The sequence below is a fragment of the Dermochelys coriacea genome, chromosome 4, assembly GCF_009764565.3.
Source record: "Dermochelys coriacea isolate rDerCor1 chromosome 4, rDerCor1.pri.v4, whole genome shotgun sequence".
Lineage (NCBI taxonomy): Eukaryota > Metazoa > Chordata > Testudines > Dermochelyidae > Dermochelys > Dermochelys coriacea.
The window spans coordinates 104,968,539-104,987,769 of NC_050071.1; the positions used below are offsets into that span (position 1 = coordinate 104,968,539).

The window sequence follows — 19,231 nt, forward strand, 5'->3', positions numbered from 1 at the left end:
AATGGAGCCACAAGCCTTACCTACACCACTAGGTCCCAGCCCAGGGCCCTATCAGAAGTGAGTGTATTCACAGTCGGTCAGCAGGGATCCCTCTGAAATATGCTGACTCTTTTCCCAGATCAATGTCTGGTTCCCTGGGCTACTTCCTACACTGTCTTCCTGCTCCGTAGACGGCGGGATCTCTGGTTCTCCAGGATAATTGACAGGCAAAGGTCCCAATGACTCCTTCCTCTCATGGGGTTCCATTGGCAGCTTGGTATTTGCCTGGGTCTTGGGGTGCCTGGCCTCTGAGAACTGGGGCTCTGACACCTTCCAAACAGAAGCCTGCAGCGTATGCTGTCTCTTCTCCACAGTGAGCCCAGACTAAGCTGAGCTGCTCCCACTTATACTGTGGTTCCAGTTGGAGCATACCCAGCACAGGCGAGGGGACATGGCTTCTTCAGCCCAAAGTATAGGATTATCCTCTTCCTGTGCTATGTGGGACAGGTATATCTTGTCACACCATCCAATAATTGACGTATACTTTTGATGAGATTTCCTTTTATTCCTAATATACTTAAACTCCTCCTCGTTGTCCATTTATGCAAATATATTCCCTTATACTCTGTGAGCAGCCCCATTGAAGTCTTTCTAGGATTGTGGATTTAATATCTAATAAGAATGAATAAGCAATCACTTTTGTATTAGTATCCTTTGGACTACGTTTTTCTGTTGTTAACTTTTCTCAAAAGGGATTTGCTTTCCTTTCTAACTACACAACCATCATTCATATTCTTTATTCTGATGTTAAAACTCATTGAGCATGCAACCGAGAAAGGAAAAATCTTTGAGACTTGTCTGTATAAGACAGGAATGCCTCTCCAAAATTCAATTTAAGCAACCATGTAGATAGTCACAAGGAGAGCATGGCAGCAATGGAGTAAAATTTAATGACAAAAATAGATTGGTCAAACTGGACAGACCATAGAGTAGTACCATGTCTCCCTCACATTCATCAGAATCTCTGTTATAATGATCTTGATCTTTTGACATTGAGGAAGAATGGTTTTCCTGGAAACCATAATAAGCAAGAGCAAGCAGGCTGAACAGAAAGCTGGGTATTGTTCAGGTTATTTTATACCTAGTCTCATTCATACAGTACTAATTAGTTAGAACTTAATCTGCTGTATAATCTCACTTAACACCTGAATAATTCCCCCACTCTCTGATTTGGTGTCTCAATTAAGAGTGCATGTACTTGTTTTACTATTGTATATCTAGTTTGGGGGAATTGATTTATGTCCATTTTAACTGATTATCTGATTTAAGAGTACCTATCTCAAATTGAATGCACGATAATTTGAAGGATATCCTCTCTGAAGCAATTACTATGCCATCAATAACTGAGATTTTCATACAGCTGTTCCACAGCAAATAAACAATTTAGGCTTCACTTTATTTATAATTCAGTGGTGTCAGGAACAATGACCATGATATTCATCTTCTGAGCAGATCTCATAGAAACACACATTTATGAAATACAGATTTCATATCTGCACTGAATAATAGCAATATGCACTCCAGAATAAACTATTTGAAAGACTATTGCCTTATAATCTCAGTCCTCTTGAGAGTTATTTAATGAAAATATCTCAGTTTAAATGCAAAACAAGAGGAGACACATAAGACTTTCAGAGGATCAAGGAGAGACAAAGGACTAGACTTTTTTACTTAGGAAGCTATTTAAAGGAAAGATTTCAGATATGTTTTGTCAGGCTGGGATGATAAACTAGAAACAGAACTGGTATCACAGTTGGGTCAATTATGTTCTCTGTATATGGTAAAACATTTCTTCCCAATTCTAACTAAACCATTATATGTGCCAAATTTGAAAGTGAAGCTGACTAGTAACTCACTAGAAACAAAAAGAACAGGACTACTTGTGACACCTTAGACACAACAAATGTAGGGAAGGGGGGCCAGCACATCCCTCTGCCCATGCCGCTTTCTGCAACCTGTTGGCCTGGAGTGGCGAACCGTGATCGGCCGAACCTGTGGATGCAGTAGGTAAATAAACTGGCCCGGAGTGCCAGGGGCTTTCCCTGAACAAGCGGTAGACCAGAGTTGAGAACCACTTCACTAACCCAAATAAACAAGGAGAGAAAGTATAGGGAAGGTGGACTCTTCAGAAACACAGTTTAGGGTTCCCAATGACAGCTGAAGGACTGGTCTATCGGAAGGACTGTACCATTCAAAGACTGCTTTTGATGTCGGTAATTATTGATTTTTGGGGTGTTTTACTAACCTGTTGCAGATGTGTGTAAGTGCTTGAGACTAAAATAAAGTACAGCTTTAAGAGGAAATACTCTTGTATTGTACTGTTTGTGCCAGCTACCTATTGGTTGGATGGCCATGTCTCCATTGATTTATTTCCTGCCACCACCTCACCAAGAGTAATAGTTACCAAGAGCTTTGGGTTTTAAGAACTACAGAAACACTCATGAAAACTTCAGTCAATCCAAAGGAAATTTGACAGCATAACAATTGGGTAGGGACCTAAGAATATGACACACATTTCTTTTTAAATCAACTTAAAGTATTGTGCTTAGAAATAACAGAAAAACTGGAAGTTCTGATTTTTGTCATCTTATAGCATGTCACATAATTGTTCTTTGCATTTAATGTTTTACTAAAAGAACCTCCCATCACACTTTGAGCCTACAAGTCAATATTCTTCAACAGTTATATGAGCTAAGGTTTACCTAAATCCAGGATGTACAGTAGTAATGTATGCTCCAGACCCATGATTTGACCTGATTGATTCCAGAGGCTTGCTTTCAAGCCAGCAGGGAGTACTTCTCTACATTTCAGAGAAGAAACAGGGACTCCTTTTTTTTTTCCAACAGTTTTCTTTTTGACAAGATCATCTGCAAAGTACCTTAAGAAAAAATGCCTTGGTGCTACACAGTTTGTGTTAATCCAGTTACTGAATAGGCTAGGAAAATGCCTCAACCACTGTATGACACTCAGAGCCTCCATCTGTAATACAGAACAGGAATGATGGATGATTTGGTGACACACAGCTCTCCCAGCTGCCATAATTCTTTCCCATGAGATCAGACTGGAGAAAAGGGACTTAAATAGCTAGTTCATTTTTGGCATTTCATTATTGTACTGAGAGAGAAAAAAAAATGTTCCCGACTCCCGTGGCCTCTCTTAAGAGTAGCAAGCTGTGATTTGAGATTTAAGTCAATTCAAATCCTTGACCCAACATGTTTACGTGAAGTAAGCCTAAGGGTTTCTATGGCAGTTTATTCTTTTGAGCACAATTGGAAAAGTACAATGGTAAAAACCTTAAAGGCATTGTGGAGAGTATGTTAAACTGACCTTAATTTGATGTCCCTGGTGTCCACGGTGTAGGAAAACTTTGAGTTTGATGTGAAAATAACTACATTTGGGTTTTGTACATATGGACTAAAATTAAATCAGAGGTAAAAATAAAGATGAGTAATAAATATGTTGTCATTATCACTGATCGTTAGTCGCTCACTCTGCCACAATGCCTACAGATTCTGAAAACTGTTTTGTTCTTAACAGTATAAAAAATGTCTAATAAATCCTCTTTGTGTACAGCTCAGTTTGTTTTATTTGTTATGACAACTTTTGTAAAAGCAGTAAGGGTTGTTGATTTCAATGGCCTTTGGATCAGGCTCTAATTGCACACATCCACTACAGAAGCTGAAAGTCCTTTCCAATCCAGAAGCCAGGTCAGAAAGACAAATCTGTGAATACTACGAGTCCTTGAATAAACTAGGGAAAATCTGTCCCTAACCTGATATGATTTCTCTCAGGTGATATTCAGACCCTTTATAAACAGATGGAAGGAACAACTTTCTCAAATGGAATGGAATTGTACCTGTTTATACCAGACCTCAATATGGCCCTTCATGAATAACCTGGATTAGTTGATCAATTCTCTGAATCTATGTCTGGTATATTTCTACCAAATAAATCAGTTTTGAAATTATTTTACTGTAATTTGTTCCCTGTTATTTCAAAATGCAATCCAAGTGGGATCTAATATTTACTAATCTTATGTAATCTTGATTCTTTCCCCTTTTCGTATTAAAAAAAATGTGCATTTGAATATAGATAGGCACATTCTATGGGAAAATAATCTAGTTGCTGATACAAGAACTCTGCTGACTTCATGTTAGATAATCTTGACTTTGATAGTTTTATAAAGCTTGACCTTCTTTGTTAGTTGCAATCTGTAATGAAACTGAATGTTTGTTCATGTGTCCAACGGAGCAGAACCATACGTCTTCAATTCTTACTCTTCCCCAAAGGTACTGCTTATTTAATCATTTAACCTAATTACAACATCTTGGTTAAGTAACATCAAAAATATATGTAAGAAAAATACTTTGCCTTGATTTTTAAGACAGGTGAATCTCTTTAGAGGAGAGTGTTATTTATTTTTCAGTTTGTGGTTATGCCTGGGCATCGTTAAAATAGAAGTTTTGTGCCAAAAAGCTTATGCATCCAAAAACTCAATGACAAAAAAAGTGTTCTCTCCTGCAGTGAATTTTGCATAAGTGTATGTTAGTATGAGAGTGACAGGGTGGGTGAGGTAATATGTTTTATTGGACCAACTTCTATTGGTGAGACAAACAATTTTTTGAGCCACAGAGAGCTCTTCTTCAGGTCTGGGAAATGTATATAATATAACTGCCAAAAGCCCTTTTTATGGGGTACTCGACAGTTGTGGTGTCCCTGGATTAGACCCATACCTCCCTCCCCCAGTAGGGGATAACATACACTGTTAGTGCTATACAAAAACAGTACATACACTCCTGTAGTTGCTCTGGCTGGAGTCAAGGTTCCACCATTTCCCTGTCCCTTCCTACTCACCTGCAGGTAGATAGGGAGGAAATAGAAGGCCACTATAGCTTACTTTCCCTTCTATGCTACCACCCCCAGACCCAAGTGAAGCACTTTCACTATGGAAAGCACTTAAACACATGTGTGATGCCCATTGACTTTAATGAGGCTTAAAGCACATGTTTAAAGCTCAGCACATGTTTAAAGAGGGATGCTTTCTTGAATCACTAAGGACACCAGAAATCACTATTGAAATTTTAATACTCTCTTTCTACTTTTCCATTGCATATTACTTATACAGAAAATGAGGAAGAATAAGAATGCTTAGAAAATCAAACAGCAGCATATAAAAAGGTCAGGGTGGTGCAGTTTGCAACCAGATTTTGCAGATTAGGGCATTGAAATTCTGGTTTTACATTTCAGTGACAATGACTGTAATGAGAACTGAAAGTGACAGAACGTGAAACCATTCTAGTGATAATATCTGTAAATGAAGAGGAATGCTAGAAATTTAACCTGATCTCATGACAATTTCTGGTGGATATAATTTGATTGTTATCTTGTGGTCTCTTTTTGATGCCATACTAAAAATGGAAGCTTGAAATCTAAACATATTTTCCATTCAGCTATGTTTGTATGAAATAACATTGACATGTATATATTCTCTCTATTCCAGGTTCTATTAACTGCTTAGTCTAAATATACTCAATACATGTCTATAGCTGTACTGAATAAACTATGCCTGTTTTTATGGGTGCTTGTAAATATAACTCACAGAAGCCATCCCGGCACCTAGCATGGAAATGTCTTGTGTCACCAAATCCCTCTGCATGACTTCTTTCAGTATAACAAAATCACAGTGGATGGATCCATTTTTCCATGATCAAAAGAAACTGCAATTAAAGAATTTCTTCAGGTTGCATGGATAATTGATACAACACAGTGTGCCGAAGGTATATTATCTATTATGATAACACTGGATTCTCAGGAATTATAGATTCCTAGATACTAAGGTCAAAAGGGACCATTCTGATCATCTAGTCCGACCTCCCGCACAGCGCAGGCCGCAGAATCTCACCCTCCCACTCCTACGAAAAACCTCACCTATGTCTGAGCTATTGAAGTCCTCAAATCGTGGTTTAAAGACTTCAAGGAGCAGAGAAGCCTCCCTCTAGTGACCCGTGCCCCATGCTACAGAGGAAGGCGAAAAACCTCCAGGGCCTCTCCAATCTGCCCTGGAGGAAAATTCCTTCCCGACCCCAAATATGGCGATCAGCTAAACCCTGAGCATATGGGCAAGATTCACCAGCCAGATACTACAGAAAATTCTTTCCTGGGTAACTCAGATCCCATCCATCTAATATCCCATCTCAGGGGATTAGTCCTATTTACCTGAATATTTAAAGATCAAGTACTTACCAAAATCACATTATCCCATCATACTGGCTTGATTGTTAAAACACAGTCCTTCTGAAAGTATTTTATTCCTTCTATATTAAAACTTGAGGCAGAAAGTCCACAAGATGCATGCTCATCTAGAAGGACCAATATTTTAATATCCCTTGAGGGGATGCTGGAACTCAAATGCTGAAAGGTATTTAAAACTGAATACATTGCATTTTATTACTTAAACCAATAAAAAGTCTTTTCATTAAGCATATGTTTTAATAACTTAGTGAGGATTTTAAAGGTTGTAACAGGCTCAGTTTATATGAGACATATAGAGTAGATTAATATTTCAAAAAAGAGTTTTTAAACCAATTTATAGTATTCTTTAACAGAAATAAATATTAAATATCTATTAAATCCTATATGATATTTTAAAATATAGAGAATCATAGAATTGCATGACTGGATAGGACCTCGAGAGGACAACTAGTCCAGTCCCCTGCACTCCTGGATAGAATTCTGTTAAATTATATGTTTCAAAGTCTTTTCTATAGAACCCAGTCATTTCTATTGATCTCATTCCTATTAAATCCTAATGGACTTTATATATAATGAAATCAGAGTTGGAGATACGTTTCTAAGAGTCACAAATGGTAGATGTACTCTAGTGTTTCTCTGATTTTCTTTGTTCAACACTAAAACATAATCTGTGAAAAACAAACATGTAATCTTTTGGCAGCTTCCAACATTTCACTGTAACATTTTAATAACACATTTCACACAACACTACTGTTCTCTCCTTGTATATGAAGAACAATATTAATCTGATGGATTTGCTTATAGAAAAAGTGATTTGCCATAACAATTCTGAGGGAAAATGCTAGGGCAAATTGTTAGAAAATTCATTTAAATCTGCTTGGGTCCTTATTTAGTTTGTAGATTTTCACTTGGGAAAATAAAATGAACATAATAGGATGCTAGTGAGTGTTAAAATTGAAAAATTGGTGTACTCACATTTTATGGGGCTTATATTTTTGTTATGATAATGTTGATTGATGGGTGGTTTTCCAGCTGCTTCTTGTACTGCCCCATCCCTGAAGTCTTTAAATCCAGAATGGATGTCTCTTGTTTGACCACAAAGTTATGGCCTGTGTTTTACAGGAGATCGTACTAAATGACATAATGGTCTCTTCCAAATCATAAATCCATTAATTAAAATCTATCAAAAATGGTATATAACTGGCTAGGTGGTAGTTCAGCGGGAAAGGATCTGGGGGATAGAGTGCATCACAAATTGAGTAAATCAACAGCATGATGCTGTTCTGAAAAAGGCAAATGTTATTCTGGGATTTATTAACATGAGCGCCAAATGTAAGACACAGAAAGTAATTGATCTATTTTATTCAGCATTAGCATACTCAGCTGGAGTATTGTGTCCAGTTTTGAGTACTACATTTTAAAGAAGATGTGAACAAATTGGACAGTGTCCATCAGATAGCAAGAAAAATGATAAGAGATTTAGAAAACATGACTTATGAGTAAAGCTTGAAGGACTTGGGCATTTGTAATCTAGAGAAGAGAAGGCCAAGGGGGGACATAACATTCTTCAAAAATATAAAAAGTTGTTTTAAAGAGGATGGTGATCAATTGTTCTCATGTCCATAAAGGTAGGACAAGAAGTAATCAGCTTAGTTTACAGCAAGGAGATTTAAATTGGATATTAGGAAAATGTTCTGGCTATAAGACAGAAATCTCTTGATGAGCTTTTCATTACAAGATTTCTGTCCTCTTAGCCAACATCTAAAACTAGATGTAGAAAATGGGCACTTTCTAATTTGGAGTCTGGTAGCAAGTCACAGCCACTATGTCAGGTTCAGATAGGGACATTTGCAAATGTCCCTGACCCCCAGGAAACTTAGGAGATTTGGAACAAGAGTTCTAGTTTGGTCGTTACACACACACTAATTATAGGAACAGATTCTCAAAAGTGTTTAACAAAGGAAGCTTCTGGGTGCTGAGCACTTTTGAAAAATCTGGCCACTTCATTTAGATATTTAAATAGAAATTGAGATCTCTTGAAAATCTCATCCCAGTTGTGGGAGCTGAGCACTTTTGAAAATGTATCCAATATAGTATAGGTACTGAGTATATAATTACATTTATAGGCTTTTATAACCTTGTATTTTAAAGTATATTCTCACAAGCTCTCATGATACGTTTACAAAATATGATATCACAGACTATAAGCATCTACCATATAATTACAGAAAATGATGCTACATCAAGGCCATGTTGGAGGAGATATAGATCATAGACAAAGGAGTTAGTGGAAATGGCACAGGTTTAAAACAGTCTAGGGAGCCTCTATGGAAACTCTTGTGGGTTGTTGTTGTTTTTCAGAACATTAATATTAAGATTGATTTGATTAAAATGAGCATTGTACATGTGATCTACCCAAAGAAGCATGAAGCCTTTATACAAAGGTGAAATGATAAATTTTCATTTGTGAATAAACTGAACTTTTTTCTGCTGCACAGCTTTGCAGAACCCTATGGAAATATGAGATCTTGTTCCCCCTATCTGGAACCAAATGCTGAACATCTTGAGTACCTTTTTCCTATCTTTTGCATCGCTGCAAACAGCAGAATTTGTTTTACTCTTCTCCAAGAATGGCCCACAGATTCTGTCGCAAATTATCTTTACAAAAAAAGTAGTGTTTATTTGAAACATCAAAAGGGAAAAGAAAAAGTAACATCATCTCTATGTTCAAAGTTGCATCATTTTAACTATAAATTTTTACACCAATGTAAAGAGTTACTCCAGTGAAAAATCCCATGTAAGTTTTAAATTGGTTTAAATTTTTTCTCCATGACTTAAATTGCTACGAGTTCACCAGGCCCAAATCCCTCCCCTGGCTCCCAGTAAACTTACCATGTTCAAGGTACCATGTTCATGTCCTACATTTCAAAGCAATTAATGGATCAAGCCCCAGTCACATCAAAGACCAAATATTGGTACTAATTAGACTTTAGCCTTTCAGTTTATGAACCACTGTAACAACTGCACTACACTGGGACAAAGCAGATCACAAAGCCGAGGACAAAGCACACAACTGCTGGAAATAAAGCATAGATAAAGAGAGGATCTGGGTAAGAAACAAACTTCCAGAGTCAGAAAAATTCTGATAGGCTTTAAAAAATGGTGCAAAAATTCTGCCCAATGAACTCCTACTACCACCAACAAAATTTAGACGAATCCAAAATGCACACTTTACCCCAAGCAGAAATTTTACTCCCAAGAAGAAGTGCCAGAGATTCCATGAAGTACCATGTGGAATTTGCTATTACTATTTCTTTTACTTGGAAGGTGCTCATATACTACAGTAATGGGAGGCATTATAAAACTTTAAGGATATGTCTACACTGCAAAGAAAAATGTGCTGTACCACGTCTCAGAGTTTGGGTTAGCTGACTCAGGCTCATGGGGCTTGAAGTCCAGTTTTCATGATACTCCCTAGTTGGTAGGTTACAGAACCTGGCCTCCTGCCCAACTAAGAACATCTACACTATTATGTTTAGCCCCAGGAGCCCCAAACAGTAGACCTGAGCTCTGAGAATTGATCCCAGGGGTTTTTCTTTGCTGTGCAGACATATCCACCAATAGGTAGGGAAAGATAGACATTCTTAATGCAGTTTAAACCTGGTTTATATTAATTTAGGTTAATTAAATAAGGAATCTAGTTCAGCTAAATCAAATTAAGAATGTCTACACACAGTTTTGCACCTGTAACTAAACCAGTTTAAAATAACACCTTTGTTATATCAGTACAACTTTCAATATAGAGAAGGCCCGAGATGGATAATAGTCATATTTCATAGGGTGAAAGCTTGTTGTTATAAGCTTGTTTAAACCTAACAATAAAATCCTTACATTCATAAAGTGTGTATGTATTTTAGTCTTTCTGGTTGGCAAAGCCCCGTTTCCCACAGGCCAAACAAGCCTCTCAGTTATGCTGTTAGGTTGTTGTGGAATTTATGTGAACAACTCTTATCTCACAACTGCTAATAAACCATAATTTTTGAAATTATCATTGGGATTGATACAATGTAAAATTATATGATGCACATCAGCCAATACTGAATTGAAATCCATAGCCCTAGATATTTCATCTTCTGTCACTTCAGATATCACTTCAAAAGTTCTTTTGAGCCTTAGGTGGAGATGCAATCTTTTTTGCATATCCCTTCAAGTCTCACCTGCCAGAGCCTTCACCATAAAGAATGGTTTCTTCATAACTGAAAATGGTCCACTGACACTTATATACTTGTCTTTAAAAAAAAAAAACTATCTTACCCTAAAATAGCTCTGCTTTCCCTTAACTGTCAGATTAATCTGTAAGAAATACCCATACATCCTAAAATCCCCTCATTTATTTATATTTGTATAATATGATTTACTTTTGGACAACACTTGTTTTCACAGTGATAATTAGTATGATTACAACAGATATTTCAAAAAGAAATGTAAGAACCCTAATATTTTTACAGTTCCAGCTACAAAATTCAATAACTATATCCTCAACTACATTCTAGCTATCTAAGTTTCTTTCTCACAAAAATGTTTTCACTTATTTGAAGAAGACTTAGAGCTAGATAAACTATATGATATTGAACCAAATTAAGAAATCGTCACAATTTAGTTTAAAGGCTAATTTAAAACTCAGCATGTCATTTTTATTTTTAAAGCTTTCCTTCATCATCATCATCATCATCATCCCATGAGGCTTTTCATAAAAGTAAGCTATCTCACAACACAATTTAAAGCTTTCCACAATAAAACATTGCAAGCAATTCTTGTTTCCAGCTGTGACATTATTGTCATAATCTGGGACCGTATAGATCACTATTGCAACAAAGGTCCTGTAGTGGCACCAAATCTTGTATAAAAGGGATCAAATAAGGTGTCTAAGACAAGGTTATGGTTTGCTGGTTATGATTATGCTGTCTATATGTGTGTATCGTTTTTGAAGTTAAAATTATGAATATTGGCTCTATACTGTCTGTATTTCAAATGTATGCTATGCTTCTGGGTGACACCGCAGACAAGTTGGTGTCAGCTCTGCCTAGCCTGCTTGATGGCCCATTAAGGACCATCAGCTATACAATTGACCCATTGAGAGAAGGCAGATTCGCCTTGTGACTCAGCAAAGTATGCAGGGATTTGCCCATGTGACTCAAAACTCCATTTTGCTGTAATTTTCCACAGTAAGAAGAGAGAGGTGTTCTTACACCTGGAAAAGACTATAAAAGGCTGATGCCTCATCTCCATCTTGTCTTCAATCCTGCTTCTTACCTCTGGAGGGACTTTGCTGTACTGAAGCTTTGAACCAAGGACTGAAAGACCCATCCAAGCTGTGGATGTACTCCAGAGACTTGATTTGAATCTGCAGTTTATTCTATCACTTCTACAAGCCTGAACTAAGAACTTTGCCATTACTGTATGTAATTGATTCCATTTATCCAGTTCTAGCTCTCATCTATATCTTTTTTCCTTTTATGAATAAACCTTTAGATTTTAGATTCTAAAGGATTGGCAACAGTGTGATTTGTGGGTAAGATCTAATTGGTACATTGACCTGGGTCTGGGACTTGGTCCTTTGGGATCAAGAGAACCTTTTTTCTTTCACTGGTGTATTGGTTTCCATAACCATTTATCCCCTTAATGAGTGTCACTGGTGGTGATACTGGGAAACTGGAGGTTCTAAGGGAATTGCTTGTGTGACTGGTGGTTAGACAGTGGGGTAAAACCAAAGTCCTCTTTGTCTGGCTGGTTTGGTTTGCCTTAGCGGTGGAAAAACCCCAGCATTGGGCTGTAATTGCCCTACTTTAAGCAATTTGTACTGAATTGGCACTCTCATTTGGGTCCCACCAGAACCAGCATCGTTACACCAGCTGTCAGAGTTCTTTCCCCACTCTGAACTCTAGGGTACAGATGTGGGGACCTGCATGAAAGACCCCCTAAGCTTATTCTTCCTAGTTTAGGTTAAAAACTTCCCCAAGGTACAAACTTTTCCTTGGCCTTGAACAGTATGCTGACACCCCAAAGCAGAATCAAAGTTATAGACCTCTTATATTTAAATTAGAGTGCAGAATAAAAAAAGGTTCCTATCATAATGGCTAGCCCTGGAAAGTATTTGATTGTTAAATATTTCCAGCTGTAAGGCTTTCTGCTGAAAATCTAGGTATATATTAACATTTCATTGGCAACAGTAAGCCCGTAGGGTTGGCACAGTAGTTTCTTCTACCTTGTTGGAAGTATGATTTGTTTAGAACAGGTTCAGTGTTTTCCCATTTGTAGGTCCATTGTTCATACCTGCTTTCAGATGTCATCAGCATCTAATGAAAATAATGAAGATAGTTCTGTGCTATTCTTACTGTACTAGGCGTCTGATCTAAAGCTGTCTGATTTCAATGGGAGGTTTTTTCCATTGACTTCAAGGGGCTTTGAATTAGGCCCTTACTGTGAAAGGTATATAAATTTGGTCCATCTCTGAATAAATAACTGTCGTGTGTGCATTTTCACACTCTCTCTACCTCTCATTCACTGCACAACACTGTCACATTCACAGTCGTGATCATGCAGGGTGGTGAATCTTGTCAATAGTACATTAAAAAGAGGCTATTTTCTGCTTAGAATCTTTTCTGTAGAGAAGAGAATGACAGAGTCCTAAAAAGAGATACTCATTACCAGTCTCAAGAATACTGATGTGTTATTAAGATTGCTGTCAAACAGAAACCACAACATACAAAAATGTTTCCATCAGCAGTATAATCAGCAGAAAATGAGGAAAACATAATCAGAGAAAACACAGTCCAGCAAAAAAAAAAAAAAAAAGAAATCTGATATAGCTGACAAGCAAGCAGAATTAAACGCATTTCTATCTTAAAAGACTTGCTTTCAGACAGATAAGAACTGAATATCAGCAAAATAGCCTCCTCCAGTCTCTCTTGCGGGATTTCATTGTCTTTTATAACAAGAGTAATTTTCCTAAACTATGTTTGTGGAGATTACAATATTCCTCTATATGCTCAGGAAGAAGAAAAGGGTCAGACTGACAGCACAGCAGTAAGATACACCTCCAGTACAGAGACGGTTTAGTGAAGCATAGCAGAGTCTATGCACCCTCCTATTGTACAATAAATATTTGACACATTAACAAGATGACAAAAGCCACACATTGATTTTCACTGAAATGTATTACTCAAGATTAGGGGGTCTTCTGGGCCAGGGTACACATTGACATGAATGAGAGCTATGTGGGCATCAAGAAAGGAGAATTGACCTCTGGCTGATTTTTAAACAACAATTATGCAGAGGAGACGTATGTTAATTGTGCAATTATCCAGAGATGGTGCAGTAGTGGTAACACAGGTTACTATGTAATTACCATTTTCTCCAATGGAATCATTGTGTTCTTTTGGAACTCCACCAGACACAGCGGTAACAACTGGTGCCACTCACAGATCACAGCCCCATAGGAAGGAGAAATAAAGCTAACACCTACATTTAGGACTTGAAGGCCTCCTCTGCTCCATCCACCCCAAAAACCTACATAGGAAATTGCAGCAGATATTCATTAACTGAAAAATACATGGAGTGGCAATGTTATATGTAGTCTTAATGTCTCTGTTCTTTGAATGATAATTATATGGGTTGGAATCCCTCTCTGCTTATCACATTAGTGCTTTCACCCAAGCTATTTTATGTTTGCTTGGCTCCTGCCTTTGAACTGCAAGTATTCTGGTGGAACAACAGGAGGTGCAAACAGTGACAGCAATGAAGCGAATCCTGGTACAACACCTTTAACATATTCATATAGCCGTTAATAGCTTCAAAATTAGAAAAATATTGAGGAGAATGTTAATTGTTAGTTTGTATAATCTTTTAATTTATTGGCCTTATTAGCACCCAGTTCCAACTGGAGATTTTAAATTTTGCCTATCAAGCACAATTCCTGACCTTTTTGAACCTGCCAGAGTTAATAAAGCAGCACTTTTTAATAAAAATGGTAAGAGATCATTATTTTCCCTCTTAATTGCCTTGACATTTCCCCCCCCCCCCCTAAATAAAAGCAGCATTTCTATATCGTTTATTTCTTTCCAAAACTTTGACTGCTTGAAATAGGTCAGCACTAGGGGGGAGAGGCGGAATTTAATGAATCACTTGTTGTGATCTGATTTAGTGGAGAAAAAAAATGGAAGGAGCACCAAGAGTCAATGGAGGAGGGGTCTTCAAAGCATTGGCCTCCTGTGCTGCTGATTTACATCCTGAATATGGACATTGGCCTGGATCCACAAAGGGAGTTAAGCATTGTGATAATGCATAGAAATATCTTCCTGTGGTATGAACTACATAGCAAGCCATACAACACCAGCCTTCTGGCCTTAGTGTTGGGGGCAGGTGGTGGGAAAAGGGAATGTGGCAGGGGCATCCCTTAGCCTCAGCAATCCATGGCTCCCATAATTTCCCCTGGGGGTTATTGGAAAACAGCATAGATTAGGGCAACTCAGAGGATTCTCTAATCTCTGGTGGCAGCAGGCCAGTGCCAAAGTGGTCATTGGATTAAGGGTGTAACTAGGCACAGCCCCTAAGCATACCTTCTTGCATCCCAGGATGGTCCTGTGAGTATTCTGCCTCCCACACCTGTGGTCTGTCAGGCTGTAACAACCGCAAGGCCTCTCCTAGTATCCAACCCCTTCCAGGGGAAAGGAGTCTTCTAAAAATAAAGTCCCAAAAGCTATAAAACAAAAGAATCTTCCACACTGTTGGGCTCTATCTCCAGTCCCTGTTCCTGTATAGTCATTACACCTTGGCACCACACTTCTCTGACAGATAGTTCAGGTTAAGTCACCATCTTTTGGGTTAAACTCTCATTTCAGCAACCAACTCTGACCAGCTATAATCTCCAGACAATTTCTTGCCCCCTAGTAAGCTATTAGGTCCTGGCAGGAATTCTCTATCCTCAACTCCTAGACTTCCCCCTTTTAAAAAACAAATCTAGCACAGCTGTAGCTACTTGAGCCCAAGTATGACCTTTAACCTTCCTCTAGCCTAGGATGGAATTTCACTCCATCACAAGGAGGTTGCCATGGTAACCTAAGCATAGAGGATCTGGCCCATTATGTGCAAGGTTCACAAAAAGAACAGGAGTACTTGTGGCACCTTAGAGACTAACAAATTTATTTGAGCATAAGCTCTCGTGGGTTACAGCCCACTTCATCGGATGCATGCAGTGGAAAATACAGTAGGACGATATTATATACAAAGAGACCATGAAACAATGGGTGCTATCATATACACTATAATGAGAGTGATCAGTTAAAGTGAGCTATTACCAGCAGGAGAGAAAAAAAAACCCAAAACCTTTTGTAGTGATAATCAAAAAGTTGTCTTTTGCTCACTTAATAGTTGGCTCCAGTTTTCATTTGATTTCTTTGTTCACCAACACACTAAGGTATGGATTAGACAGGAGATTTTATAAGAGTCTACTTATGCCCAGAGCTGTCTCCTTCACCTTTAGCAGTTCAATGGCTATTTAATTTTAATTTCTCCCCAAGCATAGGCCAATTCTGGATGGCAAAAGCCAGCAAGAATGATTCACCTCTCCTTTGAAGTTTGAAGAGCCTGTATTTACGTTGCCTCAGGCTTTCATTCTTACATTTACCTGAGAATGTAAGCATCTGAACACCTTTCCCGTACATCTAGAACATAACTTAACTGGAAATATCTTGTAGAGTGCAGAGCAATTGTTTCCTGTGGACTTCATGTTAAGGATCTTAAACAGATGTAATTGCAGAATGTAATAAAAATTATTTAAGGAAGTTTAATTTAATTAATGTCAAAAGGGGAAGGCTTCTAATCGCATTGCACAAACCTTTCATGCAACCTTTTTTCCAGAAGGGTGGGGGAGGGTTATTACATCTGTGAATAGCCCCAAGTGCACATAAGTAAATCATGCCTGTACCTATTAGCATGCAAAAAGATTCACACAATGCAAAAGCGGTAAATGTTGCCTTGCTGACTGTTTTGTAGATAGGTAGAAAAAATCATTTTCCTCCTGTTCCCCCTGTGATAGGGTCAGGCAGGATGGATATAGGAGAATAATAGAAGGCAGATATATAAGCCCCAGGCTAAATAGGTCGCTTTTCCCTGGGTAAGGTAACAGGAAAGGTTCCAGAACAATCAGGAACCTTCTGGAGACAATTAAGACAGACTGATTAGAACACCTGCAGCCAATCAAGAAGCTGCTAGAATCAATTAAGGCAGGCTAATCAGGGCACCTGGGTTTAAAAAGGAGCTCACTTCAGTTTGTGGTGTGCGTGTGAGGAGCTGGGAGCAAGAGGCACTAGGAGCTGAGAGTGAGAATGCGGACTGTTAGAGGACTGAGAAGTACAAGCATTATCAGACACCAGGAGGAAAGTCCTATGGGGAGAATAAAGAAGGTGTTGGGAGGAGGCCATGGGGAAGTAGCCCTGGGAGTTGTAGCTGTTACACAGCTGTTTCAGGTGGCACTCTGGGCAGCTGCATTCCACAGGGCCCTGGGCTGGAACCCGGAGTAGAGGGTGGGTCCGGCTTCCCCCCAAATCCTCCCAACTCCTGGTCAGACACAGGAGGAGTTGACCTGGACTGTGAATTCAGAAAAACGGCCAAGCTGAGGGTTGCCGTGAAGCTCCAAGGTGAGCAAATATGCCAATAAGAGCAAGATCCAGCAAGGTAAAGCAGGAACTTTGTCAGACCCCACTTCTCTTTTTTCTTTACCAAAAGCAAAGTTCAGATCTCATCAACACAATCTCTTTGAGCTTTCTGAAAATTAAATGAGTGAATCACTGGAGTGGGTGAGCTGAAGTTAAACGAACAACAACATATTTGCCTCCTGGCTGTTTCCTGTTGGGGACTGTCAGTAGTCAGACTTTTTAACTGGAAAAAGGGAAGCAGTTTGAAAGGGTATCTGTAGTCTAGAAAGAAAAAAAAAGAGTGTTTTAAAAATATAATCCCCCCTGTCATTGACACGGAAGATAAAAGGAAAGGAGGCAATAAAGCTGGAAGGATGCAAGATTCTTTGATAAAGCAAGTTTCTCGGATAAATTTATTGTAGTCAACATACTGGAAATTAAAGCAAAAATGATGTCACCAAATGAAATAATTGTGTATTTCCTACTCTTGTAGGCCAGTATGTGTTAATATCTGGTTTGCTGAGCTCAATAGATAAAAATATAGACAAAGGCCTGGTCTACACTACACACTTAAATCGAAACAAGGCAGCTTATGTTGATCTAGCTTGTGTCTAGACTTAAATGTCATGCCTGCCGACATAACTAGCCCACTATGCTGATATAATAACACCACCTCCCTAAGCGGCATAGAGTCAAAGTCAATGTACTAAGGTTGACACAATGTCAGTGTAGACACTGGGTTACTTACATTTACTGTTACCAGCTTCCAGGGGGTGTCCCACAATGCCCTACCCAACCACTCTGGTCACCGCTGTAAACTCCGCTAGCTAGGGGCCAGATGGACAGGAAGCTGCCCCTCCCCTTTGAAGCCCCGCAATTTTAAAAAATTCCTTTTTCTGGTTGAACAACTAGCAACTCTATAATGTTGTATGCATCTGCCCAGCTGACCATGCCGAGTACATGCTGCAGAAGTGTTCCTGCCTGGAATACACAGGAGTGTTGGATTTCCTGTGTATGTGGAGAATAGAGGCTATGCAGGCACAGCTCCAATCCAGCCACAGAAATGTTGACATCTAAGAGCAGATTGCTTTGGACATGTAGGAGAAGGGCTAGAACAGGGATCAGCAGTAGTGCCACATGAAAGCAAAAGGAGCAGAAGGCAAAAGAGGCCAATAATTTATCTGGTGTGGGGCTGCTGACCTGCTGCTTTTACAAAGAGCTGCATGCCATCCTCAGCAGAGACCCCAAGAGCCCCATGGATACTCTGCTATCTGCTTTTCCTTTCCCTTTTCAGAGGTGGCCATGTGGAGCAATTTATGTGCACTGGGATGTCCTCTGAATTCTCTGTAGAAATCTCAATTAAACTTTCATGGGGTACTCTGCAATCCTTTGCCAAAGGTTACTAGGGAGGGCTTATTTCTTCTTCTGTGGGAGAACATTTTCCCACACCACTCAGCAATTACTTCAGCGGGCATCATTGCAGTACAAAGACTAGCAGCATACAGACCTGAGATCAGGATACTAGTAGCAGTTCTGCTCTCTGTGTGTGCTACCCTCAGAAGTGAGATATTAGCTAAAATAATCACTGCCTACACTGGAAAACAGTGTGGAAAACAGCATGAGTATTCAGTGCCATTGCTCTATACACATATATTTGTGTCTGTGAGCTATCCCCAAGTATCCTTCATTTCACCAACCTCACCCAACCCCAGGCCATACCTACCATGGCTGGTGCTCTGACTGGCACCATGTGTATCAGTCCCAAAGAGAACTGAGAATGTAGTGCTTACAACTTGTGTGGATGAAAGAGAGTGAGTTCAGTATCCTAGGTTTTTATTTCTGTCATGAATACACTGACAGAACTTGATACCTTGGTATGTTGTATCCTTAGCTGCTGGTATTATGGCCTTGAGGGTTCCCCCTCTACATCAGTGAAACACTTGAGCCAGGTAAAGAGAAGAAAGAAGAGGACTTGGGATAATATGTTCTAGGAGATCCTGCAAGCCAGTGCTGCACCAGAGAATGAACACCGAGCCTGGAGGATCACCCTTGAAGACAGCATGGACAAGGATAGAGATCAGAGAAGAAAGGCACAAGAAAAGGAGAGTGACGTGCAGCAAGATATGCTTGTGCTTTTCATACAGCATATAGAGATGCTGTATACTCAGGTGAGCCTGCAGGTTCAACATCCCATGCTCACCTCCCTGTGCAACCCATAGAGAATTCGGTATCAGGACCTCCCTACA

The 19,231-nt window shown here is 39.0% G+C and overlaps 1 long non-coding RNA gene across 1 annotated transcript in view; it reads left to right on the forward strand.

Annotated features, from left to right (window-relative positions):
• Positions 1–5,838, forward strand: part of LOC122459885 — a 30,450-nt gene extending 24,612 nt beyond the window's left edge. The window contains exon 3 of the long non-coding RNA XR_006280843.1: positions 5,540–5,838. This is a non-coding gene — a long non-coding RNA (uncharacterized LOC122459885). The remainder of the gene's footprint in view (positions 1–5,539) is intronic.
• Positions 5,839–19,231: the final 13,393 nt, after the last annotated feature.